The sequence below is a fragment of the Rattus norvegicus genome, chromosome 14 (assembly GCF_036323735.1).
Source record: "Rattus norvegicus strain BN/NHsdMcwi chromosome 14, GRCr8, whole genome shotgun sequence".
Classification (NCBI taxonomy): domain Eukaryota; kingdom Metazoa; phylum Chordata; class Mammalia; order Rodentia; family Muridae; genus Rattus; species Rattus norvegicus.
This window is the reverse complement of record NC_086032.1, coordinates 17510271-17522702: the sequence shown is the minus strand read 5'-3', so window position 1 is coordinate 17522702 and position 12432 is coordinate 17510271. Positions and strand designations below refer to the sequence as shown.

At 44.3% G+C, this 12432-nt stretch overlaps 1 long non-coding RNA gene and 1 pseudogene across 1 annotated transcript; both read right to left on the bottom strand.

The window, feature by feature from the left end:
• Window positions 1-310: 310 nt before the first annotated feature.
• Window positions 311-5279, bottom strand: Eno1-ps24 (enolase 1, pseudogene 24; annotated as a pseudogene).
• Window positions 5280-5520: 241 nt separating this feature from the next.
• LOC134481725 (uncharacterized) lies at window positions 5521-11048 on the bottom strand. The gene is made up of 2 exons (XR_010057483.1): window positions 6926-11048; window positions 5521-6091 (listed from the first exon to the last, which is right to left on the bottom strand). It is a non-coding gene; the product is annotated as an uncharacterized LOC134481725 (long non-coding RNA).
• Between the last annotated feature and the right edge of the window lie 1384 nt (window positions 11049-12432).

The following is a 12432-nucleotide window of genomic DNA, read 5'->3' as shown; positions in this document are numbered from 1 at the left end:
CGAACAAAAGTGTCCTCAACAGTCTAACACAGCTGGAAACTCTGCATTAAAACAGTGACCACGTGGCAAGAAGTGCTCAGGACAACAGTGGGCCGAGTGTTATGGAGCTAACTAACTGCTTTTTGGGGTGGGGGGAGGGCTTCTGCAGCTTTTATTTTTGCATGTAAACCACGAGGGGAGTCTTGATGGTGTGGGCACCCTAGAGATTACGCTGGAGTTCTGAGGGCTCCAGAGACTGGCTGGGAAGTCAGGTGACAGAAACAATGATTCAGACCGATCACATGGTTACAGAGCTGGGGTCCAGGTGGTCAGGGGTGGACATCAAAGGAAGCAGTGACATGGGAGGGGCAAGCACTGGGCTGGTCTTGAGCCGCCTGGATGACATCAGGGGCAGAGGATCTGGTAGCTCCAGGGATCTCCAGTCCATGCCTTTTTGGCCAGGGAGTCCCTGAAGGAGCTGCCAGCAAACTTGGCTTTACTGCCCAGCTCTTCCTCCACTCTAAGGATCTGATTGTACTTGGCCAAGGAGCTTAGATCAACAGGGAGCACCAGTCTTGACCTGCCCAGTGCAGAGCCCCAACACCAGGTCAGCAATGAAAGTGTCCTCAGTCTCCACAGGTCGATGGGACACCATGACACCCCAGCTATTGGACTGGGCCAGCCTTCATGCCTACAGAGATTCAGTCACAGAGCCAATCTCGGATTCACTCTGAGCAGAAGGCAGTTGCAAGACTTCTCTCCTGCAGCCTTGGCAATCCACTTAGGGTTGGTCATTGAGAGGTCATCCCCCACCTTCTGGATGCCTGTGCTAGCTGTGAACTTCTGCCAAGCATCCCAGTCGTCCTGGTCAAAGTGGTCTTCAATGGACACCATTGGGTAGTCCTGGTTGAAGGCTTGTACAGGTCAGCCAGCTGGTTGGGTGTGATGTACTGGCTGGAGTCATCTGGAGACTTGAAGTCCAGGTCGTACTTGTCAGCCCTGGAGAACTCGGAGGCAGCCACATCCATGCCGATGACAACCTGGTCAGTGTAGCCAGCCTTTGCCATTGCAGTCCTGAGCAGCTCCACTGCTTCTTTCTTCTCCGGGATGTTAGGTATAAATCCGCCCTCATCACCCACATTGGTGGCTTCTTTCCCGTACTTCTCCTTGATGACATTCTTCAGGTTGTGGTAAACCTCTGCTCCAATACACATGGCTTCCCGGAAACGGGATGCCCCCACGGGCAAGATCATGAACTCTTGCATGGCCAGTTTGTTGCCAGCATGAGAACCGCTGTTGACCACAGTGAAAGCTGGGACCGACGGGATGACTTCGGGGTTGCTGGCCAAGTCAGCAATGTGAAGGTAAAGGGGCACCCCCTTCTCCATGGCAACAGCTTTGCAGACAGCTAGGGACACTCCCAGGATGGCACCTGCACCTTCTCGATTACAAGCTGGTCAATCTTCTCTTACTCCACAACATTCAGTTTCTTGCTAACCAGAGCAGGTGCAATAGTGTTATTGATGTGATCAACAGCCTTTGAGACACCCTTCCCCATGTAGCGGGTCTTATCAGAGTTCTAAGGCCTCATAGATGCCAGTGGACACACTGATGTGCACTGCAGCTTGGAAGAGACCTTTTGCAGTGGAGATCCACCTCAACAGTGGGATTCCCACGGGAGTCAAAGATTTCTCTGGCATGGATCCTAAGAATAGAGATGGTGAACTTCTGGCCGTTGGATCACTGCAGAGGAAGGAAAGAGGGTTCTGTAGACACGGAAGGGAGAGCTAAGGACCTAACTAACTGCTTTTTAATTGAATTTAAAGATTGCTTCATAGGAAGAAACACATGACTGGGGCTGTTGGCTGGCCGCAAAACCATGGTTTGAGAGCTTGGAGGCCTGAGGAATAAGCCTATTGTTATTCATATTTCTCTCTAAATTCATGTTCCTATGCCCTCAAAGAAGTTTCTTTGTGCAGTATATGGTGGTTAATACAGAAACTCAACTGATCAAAATATAGAGACAAAGCGTCATTGAAGTATTCAGTCAAAATTTGACATTCGTATCACACATACTTTCAAATTCAGGGACCATTGTATAAGAAGGCAGGAAGTACAGGGGACACTTACATAAAACCCTGTCTTCTGGGCATGACCGCTGCACTCCTGAGCTCAGAGTCACTGTGGTTGCCTGTGCAAGACCTGCACAAGAGCAAGCCAGGCAGCACTTGGGCAGGAGAGACTGTTGAGCCCCCGGTGAGGAGCTATGGATGGTTGATGTCTTCTGGGGGAGGGAGAGTCAGCTCTTTAATGGTGTGATCCTTTGTAAGTCAGTCATCCTCCAGTGGATAATCCCACATCCATGAGCACATGGTGTGATAGTTTGAACATATTTGGTCCAGGGAGTGGCACTATTTGGAGGTGTGGCCTTGTTGAAGTAGGTGTATCACTGTGGGCAGGGACTTTAAGACCCTACTCCCAGCTACCTGGAAGTGAGTCTTCCATTAGAAGCCTTCTATGGAGGAACACCCTCATAGAAGCAGGGAGATGAGGGATGGGATAGGGGATTTATGGACAGGAAACTGGGAAAGGGAGTAACATTTGAAATATAAATAAAAACTGTCCAATAAAATATCCAATAACAAAAACCCCTTTTTATTAGTTACATGAGAATATTATACAGTGTATTTTGATCATATTCACATTTAAACTTCTTCCCTACCCACCCAGTCTTTTGTTCTCCTCCTCTTCCTCCTCTTCCTCCTCTTCCTCCCCCTCCTTCTCCTCCTTCTCCTCTCTCTCTCTCTCTCTCTCAAAACAAAAAACAAAAAACAAAAAACAAGCAAGCAAGCAAGCAAGCAAGAAAGAAAGAAAGAAAGAAAGAAAGGAAGAAAGAAAGAAAGAAAGAAAGAAGAGCTATTGGTGAAGACTAAGCCTAGTTGCGTCAGAAGACCCCAGGCATATTTGAGATGCCAATACCATGAGCTGATCACCAAGAATAGCAGAGGCAGTGGGGTGGATCAACCTGAGAATAGAGTGCTACGGAGGGCAGAGCTGGAGAAGTGAAGCCAGCCCTTTGGAGGTGCTGAGAATATCATATGTGGATCCCAGACATTGAAACAAGAAGCTGTAACATTGAAGACGCCTTGGAGACCCCAAGATGTTTGAGATGCCAGAGCTGTGGGCTCTCTGCTGAGGGAAGCTGCAAACAGGGAGTGGAACAGCCCAGGAGAAACAAGTTTGTTGTGGTCAACAAAGATGAAAAAGGAGCTGGAGAGCTGAAGACCATTTTGACGTCAGACGTGGAGATGCAGAGTTTGGAGTTTGCCCAGTTGGTTTTCTGTCTTGATTTGGGGATTACAGTTAAGTAATAGAATGAATCTCAGAAGAGACTTTGGACTTTGGACTTTTTAACATCGTTGAGACTGCTATAAACTATGAGGATTTTGGAAGTTGGACTAAATGTATCTTAATTGTGCTATGTTTGGGTATGACCCCCATAGACTCATGTTTAAACAAGCCTATGGAGGGGGCCAGGGAGTGGAATGTGACGGTTTGTATATACTTGGCCCAGGGAGTGGCAGCATTTGGAGATGTGGCCTCTGTTAGAGTAGGTGTGTCACTGTGGCTGTCACTAGCTTTTCCTAGCTGCCTAGAAGTGAGTCTTCCATTAGCAGCCTCCTGATGAAGATGTAGAACTCAGCTCCTTCTGCACTGTGCCTGCCTGGATGCTGCCATGTTCCTCTGAACCTGTAACCCAACCCTAATTAAATGTTGTCTTTTATAAGACTCGCCTTAGTCACGGTCTCTGTTCACAGCGGTAAGACCCTAACTAAAACTCATGGGTAGCTTATGGGTTAGTCATTTGTTTTTTGAATGGCATGAAGTACAGCATAGGGAGGCGGGGTCAGATTGGAGGAAGTTAGGTAGAGAAGTGAGTGGTGAATATGATCAAAATATATGAAATTCTCAAGGAACCAATAAGAATGCTTCCTTTAAAGAGAGGAAAGAAAGGAAGCTGATTAGCAATAGGAGAAACAGTGAAAACAAAGGATGTAACTTAAACCTGGAGGAAAAAACTGTATTCTATTAGTAGATCAAAGACGAAGCGGGAACCCAGAAGAATGACCAGAAAGGTAGAAGCACAGGTAAGTGCCGTTTAGACAAAATAACGTCAGCTTGTGTTAAAGAACACGATGCCTGAACTGAGGGGGGAAACGGTTGCAAAACTCACAAGTGACGCTGTAGCTGCAGCTCACTGAACTAGCACTGGGGCTGGCCTCTGTCTGGAAAGTTATTTACTGTTTGGGGCCTGTCGCCTGAAGGCTGCCAGGACGGCTCCAGATACAGCTCAACACATTTGTTCGTGAGAGCTGACAGAACGCAGTGCCAAAACTTAGGCGTTCTTGTAAATGATTGCAAACAAATCACAAACAGATTACAAACAAAGATCAGTTGAGAAGAATAGGTAAGGTGTCACTAGGGAGAGAAAGTGTAAAGTTTCACAGATGTTCTACATGCGCACTCACAGGCGTCTGCTGTCTCAGTCCCTCTTTTATTGTTAGGAAGAGACACCATGACTAAGGCAGCTCTTGTAAAAGAAAGCATTAAATTGGGGGGCTTGCTTATAATTTCAAAGCTTTAGTCCATACTATAATGGCAGGAAGTATGGTGGCGTACAGGCAGGCCCTGGAGAAGAGTGACATCATGATCCATAGACAGAGAGGGAGAGAGAGACAGAGACAGAGACAGAGACACAGAGAGACAGAGAGAGAGAGACAGAGTCAGAGACAGAGACACAGAGAGAGACAGGGAGAGACAGAGAGACGGAGAGAAAAAGACGGAGACAGACATTGGGCCTGTGTGGATTTTAAAACTTCGAAGTCTACCCGTAGCGACACACTTCTTCAAACAAGACCACTCCTCCTGATTCTTTCCAAATAGTTCCACTCCTTGATAACTAAGTATTCAAACATATAAGCCTGTGGGGGTGGGGCATTCTTATTCAAAACACCACATCTGATGCAGTCAGTGTTTTTCTCATTAAAACAACAGGAAATCCAAAACTCTTAACTACCACATGATTAAAGGCAACATACTGTGGCAAAGTCATCATTATTGACAAAGAGTTTGAACTCTATCGTACTTTAAATTGCCCACGAAATAGCAAGTGACAACCATGGACACTTTGAGCAGATGCAGTGTCCTTTCTATGGATGCAGCACAAGCATACATGGCAGGCACCTTTCAGACATGCGGCTCCCAGTGGCGTTGTTTACCTTCTTAATTGTTTTCCACATTTTCTAAAGGGCACAGAAGCAGCATAGGACAGTACTCCACAAAGTCAAAATTACTATTCCGTTGCTCTCTTATTTGTACCATGGTATCATGGATATTTCTCTTAAATTCTTGGGCCTCAGTTTCCAGGTCTGACACCATGAGATGCTTATGATGTTTCTGTCATAGGGCATCTCTAACAATTAGATGGAATGCTATAGGGTACGGACAGAGGTCCTAGCAATGGATTAAGCACTTGATACGTTTTAGATTTTTACTCCTTTTATTTAAAATGAACACAGCACACACATAAATATTTAATTCTAAGACAGTGAAAATAAATACAACTTTCGACTGGATGAAAAAGTTGAGTATTATTTTTAACCCAAATTCATCAAAGGTAGTTTACTTTGAGAAAGATCATGGCTAAACCCTGAGAAAGGTACATTAATCAGAGAGGCAAGAGTGGGCCTGCCCCAACAAAGCAGGGCTCTTCCGCACCTCACTCATCTCCTTCTGCCTTTCTGTTGATTTCATGCTTGTCTGGTTTGCTTCCAGTTGCTTGCCCCTCTGGAATGAATTAACGTGACAGGATGCATCTAGAAACACAGATTCTTCTGACAACCATTGAACTTGGGAAGTATAATACGCACGTATTTTCCCCCTTATGAGGGATATCAATTTGTTTTGGGGCCGTAGATCTGGATAATAATGGAACAAGATGTAAGATACACTGTATGTTTTCAGTTGCTGCTAGTTACAGGAGAGTTCTACTTTGTTGTCTTTCTTTACTCCGTTTCTCTTCAGGAGAGAATGCTGCATTCAAATAGCTGTCCTTCAGAGAAGGAAAAACAAGCAGGTTAATCCCAGTTTTCCGTGGCAGTCTCTACCCATGAAACTATACAATTGAAGAGAGAAGGATAGCTTAAATTTGTAGTTAAAATTTAGCACATAATTGCACTTCTGAAAGTTGTTTCCCATCTATACATCCAGACCAGTTGTAATTTGCTTTAGAAAGTTAGTTGATGGGTTAAATGAAACATCCTTTGGGGTAAGAATGTAACTTCGGTATGTAACAGAAAGTGGCTTTCTATTAAGTGGTAGCTACCGGAGTACCAGAGCAAGGAAACAAAGGTAAGAACCAGGTCTCCATAAGGATACTAAGACCTAATAAATACCAGCAAATAAGACATGTCCCTGACTTTGCCTACAGTCATCCTCACAGCAGCTTTCAGGGTTGAATGAGGATGTCCACGTAGCAACCGTCTTCTGGTAGCTCCCCAAAATGACCAACACAAGGAGAAAGGAGAGGGACACATGATTTATGTTCTCTGGGCTTTTTGGAAAATATGGAGTTGTTCCTTGGTCACATACATGCGAATCTACAAGAAGGGTGACACTGTAGACATCAAGGGAATGGGCACTGTTCAAAAAGGAATGCCTCCTGGAAGTGTGCAACCGAGGCTAACCTGGGACCGTCTACAGTGTCACCCGGCACGGCATGGGCATCATTGTAAACAAGTCAGTTAAGGGCAAGATTCTTGCTGGGAGAGTTAACGTGTGGACTGAGCACAGCAAGCACTCTAAGAGCTGACTCAGCTTCCTGAAGTGGGTGAAGGAAGAGACTCAGAAGAAAGAGGAAGCCGAAGAGAAGGACACCTGGGCTCACCTGAACCACCAGCGTTAAGTCACCTAGAGAAGCCCGTTTTGTGAGGACTAATGGGAAGGAGCCTGAGCTGCTGGTGCTCATTCCACACGCATTCACCGAATTCACAGCCTAAAAAAGAAACGATGGACCCGGATGTAAAAAACAAGCCAAACCGACAACGCAACACAATACAAACAACCACAACCAAAAAGACCTGGTGGTGTCCCCACAGCTACCTGGGCACAGCCAGGTATGCTCCGCCCCACAGTTGCCTGGCAACAGCCACCTGTGCCTGACTATAAAAGGGGCTGCTTGCCCCCTCCTCATTCTCTCTTGCTCTTCCTGTTCTTGCTTTCTCTTGTTCTCTTCTCTGCTCTGTTTCCCTCTGTCCCTGTCCCTTCTCTCCCCACCCCTCCCCCCCACGTGCCCATGGCTGGCCCCCTTTACTTCTCCCCACTTCTACTCTTCTCTCATTAAACATCTCCACATGGAACCATGTTGGCTTGGTGTGTGTGTGCATGGGCAACAAATGCATTTAAAAGAGAAGCTCTCTGCCCACGTTGATGAGGAAATCAATACCACACTAAATGTAGAACTCATCTCATTGAAGCTGCCCTTGGCCACACGGAAATGGATGAACTTCACATCTGCAATTGTGTTTTCCACCGTTGAAGATTAGACTTCAAGAGTCGGTAGTAAAGTCTCTTTCAGCTCCCCACTGAGTTAGAACTCTCTATAGGCCACACACACACCCCCAACCCCCGTTGGATACGGAATTGTCTTGTCACTTTGGGGTCTCTGCTCATGTTGTGGTTTTCTACCAAATCCCCGTGTCTACATCAACGAACCCACCACAGTACATTAATTTCATCTGCTTCCCCACCCCAAGGTCCATGTCCGCATAATAAAGCAAGTCAAATACCTATAGCTTTTAGCCAGCTATCAGACAATGGAAATAATCAGAAAACAGCCACCATTTGAGGAGTGTGACCAAGAGGTTAAACACACAGCCAGAGCTAGTTGTGTTTGGACTGACAGCCAGTGGTCTGCAGATGATGAAATACCATGCCTCCTAGTAAAAGCCCTCAGATTATACTTTTGTTTTATTATTAAGAAATAAGAGTGAGCAAATGCCAAAAAATAATTTAAAAGTCATTGTGGTAAATTCGTTTGAACCACTGTAAAAATATTCTTTATGCCAAAAAATAATTTAAAAGTCATTGTGGTAAATCTGCTTGAATCACTGTAAAATATTCTTTAAAGTGGCACTCTTAATTTGGCCAGCGATTATGTGAATTTTGCAATGATATTTATTTTCCAATATGGATAGTAAGAGAAATAAGACTTTGGGACTGGAGAGTTGGCTCGGCATTTAAGAGCACTGACTGGTTTTCCAGGGGCCCTGAGTTTGATCGTTTGCACCCAAATGGCCATTGGCATCGGTAACTGCAGTTCTAAGGAGTACGATGTCCTCCTCTGACCGGTGTAGCATCAGACATGCACATAGTAAACAGACACACATGGATAAAACACCCATCCACGTAAAATACAGTCATTAGATCATTTTAAAACCCAGAATGCTGACAGAAAGCATTATACATCGTCTTTGGCTCTAGTCAGCATTTTATTGGCTTTGTAATTTCTGAGTTCAGGAATGTTTTCATGTTGCAACAGAAACATGAAGTCCTGAGCTAAGTGCTTCATTTTCTCAAGACTCTTACCCTTCAGTAATACAAGATCCTTTTATCAAATGGTATTGTATAGGTTCTACGCTACTAGTTGGTGCTCAATAAATATCTCATTTGGCGTAAGTAAGCAACATTTCAAGGGAACGATGTGATCACTACTGGCAAGGACTGTCAGTGTTCACTTCTTCCTCTTTTGTAGGATCATTGGAGCACAACCTTCAGATAAATGTGGACGGAATAATGCAGCAGAAGAGCTGAGGCCAGGAAGACAGAGACTCTATAAAGTATGTGAGACATTTCATCTTAGGATGCTCCATTATTAAGACCTCACCCCCATGGGAAAGCATACTCTTCACTGTAGAGCACCATTCTCACAGCGGAGGTTGAAACGTTCCTTTGTAAACCAGACAGTAATAAGACATGTCAAGGTGAAAGACATACTTCATACTGTGATCCTGGGTACATTCATGTGCTGATTGGGCCACATAAAAGGCGAGGAAGATGAGTCAAGTTGACCAGCCAGGACAGAAGCACAATAAAAATAAAATCAATATCTCCTAGATATTGATCTAGAGTCTAGGATATTCCAGAGTCTAGAATATAAACGCATTTCCAGACTGTATAAAATTCATTTCCAGCTACTAGTAAGTATAAAGATAAAAAAGTTAGCTTATCATGCTGCTGAAATCAGACAATATAGTTTATTTTGGAAGAGGGAAGTCTCCGGGTATTTTTATTTTAAAGGACAAAGTGTTAAGATCTTATCCATGAAGGAATTGAAAAGTATATGATGTGTTCTGCAACGATTTCTTCTTTTAAGAACTACTCACCAAGAACGTCTAGGACAAATCTGAGCTTCCTAAAATCAAGAGTGATCTATGGCTTCCTGCGGATGTTAATGCATGTTATCAGCCTTATTCTGGAGGTCGCCAGATCCCCAGTTTGAGCTTCTAGAAGGTCAGCCTGGATTTCTGGGAAGACAGAACTCATTAACTCCCTGTTTCGATGAAGCCCGATGCTATTGGAGTTGATCAGAATAAGGGTATTCTCACCGAGAGCCACTCCGGGAAGCATCATTGCTGCAGAGATGAGGCCCGACTTCCTTCACGTGTAATGTGCAGTGTGAGCTATCCTACGTATAGCAGAAAGCTCACAGTCACAGGTATATGTGAAATATGTGTGTTTTTCTGTAGCACAGTCCGATTCCTATTCTACCAGGACACGTGCATGTCTTGGCATTTGGCCCTTTAATTGTTAAGGAGTCACAGAGAACTGAAAGTGTGGAAGTGTTTCTTTGGAAATCAATCATGGGTCTATCAGTTCCTTACAGACATGCACTCATTTCTTACAGGGCCCCAGTTCTACTCTCATGCAGCAGGATGGGGTGGCTTTTCACGTTCTGTCTGTGCAATTGCTGGGGCAAATGCCGAGAGGCCATCTGGGGTCTCCCTTGCCCAGACTTCTCCAGTCATAGGTCTAACTCAGCTTTACCTCTTTCTAGGGACACTATTCTGGAAGGGGCATCATCGAGTCCCTTCGGAGGAATCCACCAATGTCTACACTGCCACGAGTCTCTTTCCATGTGCATGGCTCTACTTCCTGTCAAGTCCAACAGAAGCTTTTCCTGTCTCCCAGGAGAGCTGCTCGACCTTAGCAACTGGACAGATACTTGGTTGGATGGGTGCTGCTGTGTGCTACAGCATTTTTAGATGTTCTCTGGTCCTTTCCCTCTTCCCCAGCAGGTACCTATAGCCTCTCTACCTGCAAATAATGACAATGAAAAATCACTCCAGTCAAATGTGCGGGGTGCACAGTTCACTCCAGTTTGATACTACCATTCCAGAATGTTCCATACTACCATTCTAAAAAAGAAAAAAATTCTCTTTTCAAATCTCATGTCTGAGCTATAAATCCTTGTGATACTCAGTCAGCCAGTCATCTCTTATGTCAGGAGCTTTATTCACATTTTAATATATGATGTGAGAAAAAGGTACAGTTTATTTAAAAAAATCCTTTCCATAAATGGTAAGTCTATCCCATAACCTGTGAAGAATGCTAAGTGCATTTCTGAAAGAGCGTGCATGAAAACTGAACAGGAGCCCGTGCACAGCTTCTGTGAGTGCTGCTTTAAGTGGACGTCTGGCTAACAAGACGTCCCCTGGACTGACAGGTAAGTGACCATGCTTCATTCCTTCATTCAAGAGGGTAGCCCCGTACCCACCATCCTCTTCAGAAAGTAGCTGTTGCTGCTATTACTAAACTGCAGAGAGAACCCTGCCCAACCACGTTATGACCCTTCATTTACACACCTAAAATTCTCTCTGCTGAGCCATAGTGGCCCATGAAACTATTTCAATAAATCAATCATTTGCTACCAGTCAAATGATTGACTTATTGAAATAGTTGCACGGGCATATATATATATATATATATATATATATATATATATATATATTTCAGAGATACTTAGAAAAACAAAATTAGATTTATTCAAAGCCAAAATTCTGCTGATGTTTTGAGAAAAGAGCTAAAAGTAACTCTGAAAAGCTGTTCACAATAGCAACATAGAAACATTTTGAGCAAGATAGAGGCCCAGGTTACATTCCCATTCTTCAAATCACCCTTCTCTGTAATTTCTGCTGCCCCAAAGGAGGAGAACAGGTCCAGTGGATCTGCGTGGTCAGAGCCCTCTGTTCTCTGTACTTTTCCTGTCTTCTTCACACTGCCTTCTGCAACACAGTCCTCAGAGGCAAGTGATGCAGGCCCGAGAGCACACAGGTGCCAGCCAGACCGGTTTGCCAGCGCACTGTTCTCCTGTGATGGATGGAGAAAGACAAACTAACAGTGTTAATGATAACCTTGTTCGTGAAGAGAAATGTGAGGTTGCAGAATAGCCATGACTAACAGTCAACCCCATGTATATTTTTAAAGGATCCTGTCAAAGGATACTTATGTTTTTACATCTGTAATCAATGAAATGACACAATGGCTACAGAATAAAATGCACACAGTTTGCAATATTGTTACCCACAGAGTATAGAGCATTAGAAGATCAAAGTGTAACACCTATAACGCCTGAAGAAGTGTTTAATAACAACAAACTATGGCCAAGGCTCCAGGGAAAGATGATGACTCTAACTTTTACTCTACGTTGCGGGTGACTTCTTGATAGATGTCTTTATATTGTCACGTGATGCTGAGAACCGTCACTGTAGTGACTCACTCATTCACAGGGAGCCTGGGAAGGTTAGGCTAGAGGAATGGAGACTGAAAAAATACCATGTCACTGTTTTCCACGAGCAAAAAGATCGTTTAATATTTTACGATCACATGGAAAGGAAATAGAACCTTCAGAGGACATGGAGAAATATAGACATTTCATAATCAAGACTTAATTAGTGTATGCCTGTTGACAAATAGAATCATCAGTAGTTAATCTTATTAACCATGTAACATAAGGAAACTCTCTTGAGGGGAGAGAGTAGAAAGAAACAACATAGAACATATAGGAGAAAGTCAGAGCTGGCCTGCAGGCTGCTTTCCCCAGTTACTCTGACGAATGGCTGGCCCGCTTGCGTCTAGGCAGGGAGACACTAGAACTATACATGAGAGATTCCCTGCGTGGAGGTAGGGATGGAAAAAGCAAACACATTCCTGAGTAAGTATTCTCCATTTTTCTTCCTCCATCCTGGGATGGTTCCAGGTCAACGGCAGCATGGTTTAGAAGAGGCAAAACCTAGACTAACTTTCATTGAAAAATACAAGGAACGTAGTTTTCGTGGAAAGCATGTTTGAGAAAAGTCCATCGAAATAGAAAGCCAAGGAAGTCATAAGTGGGAG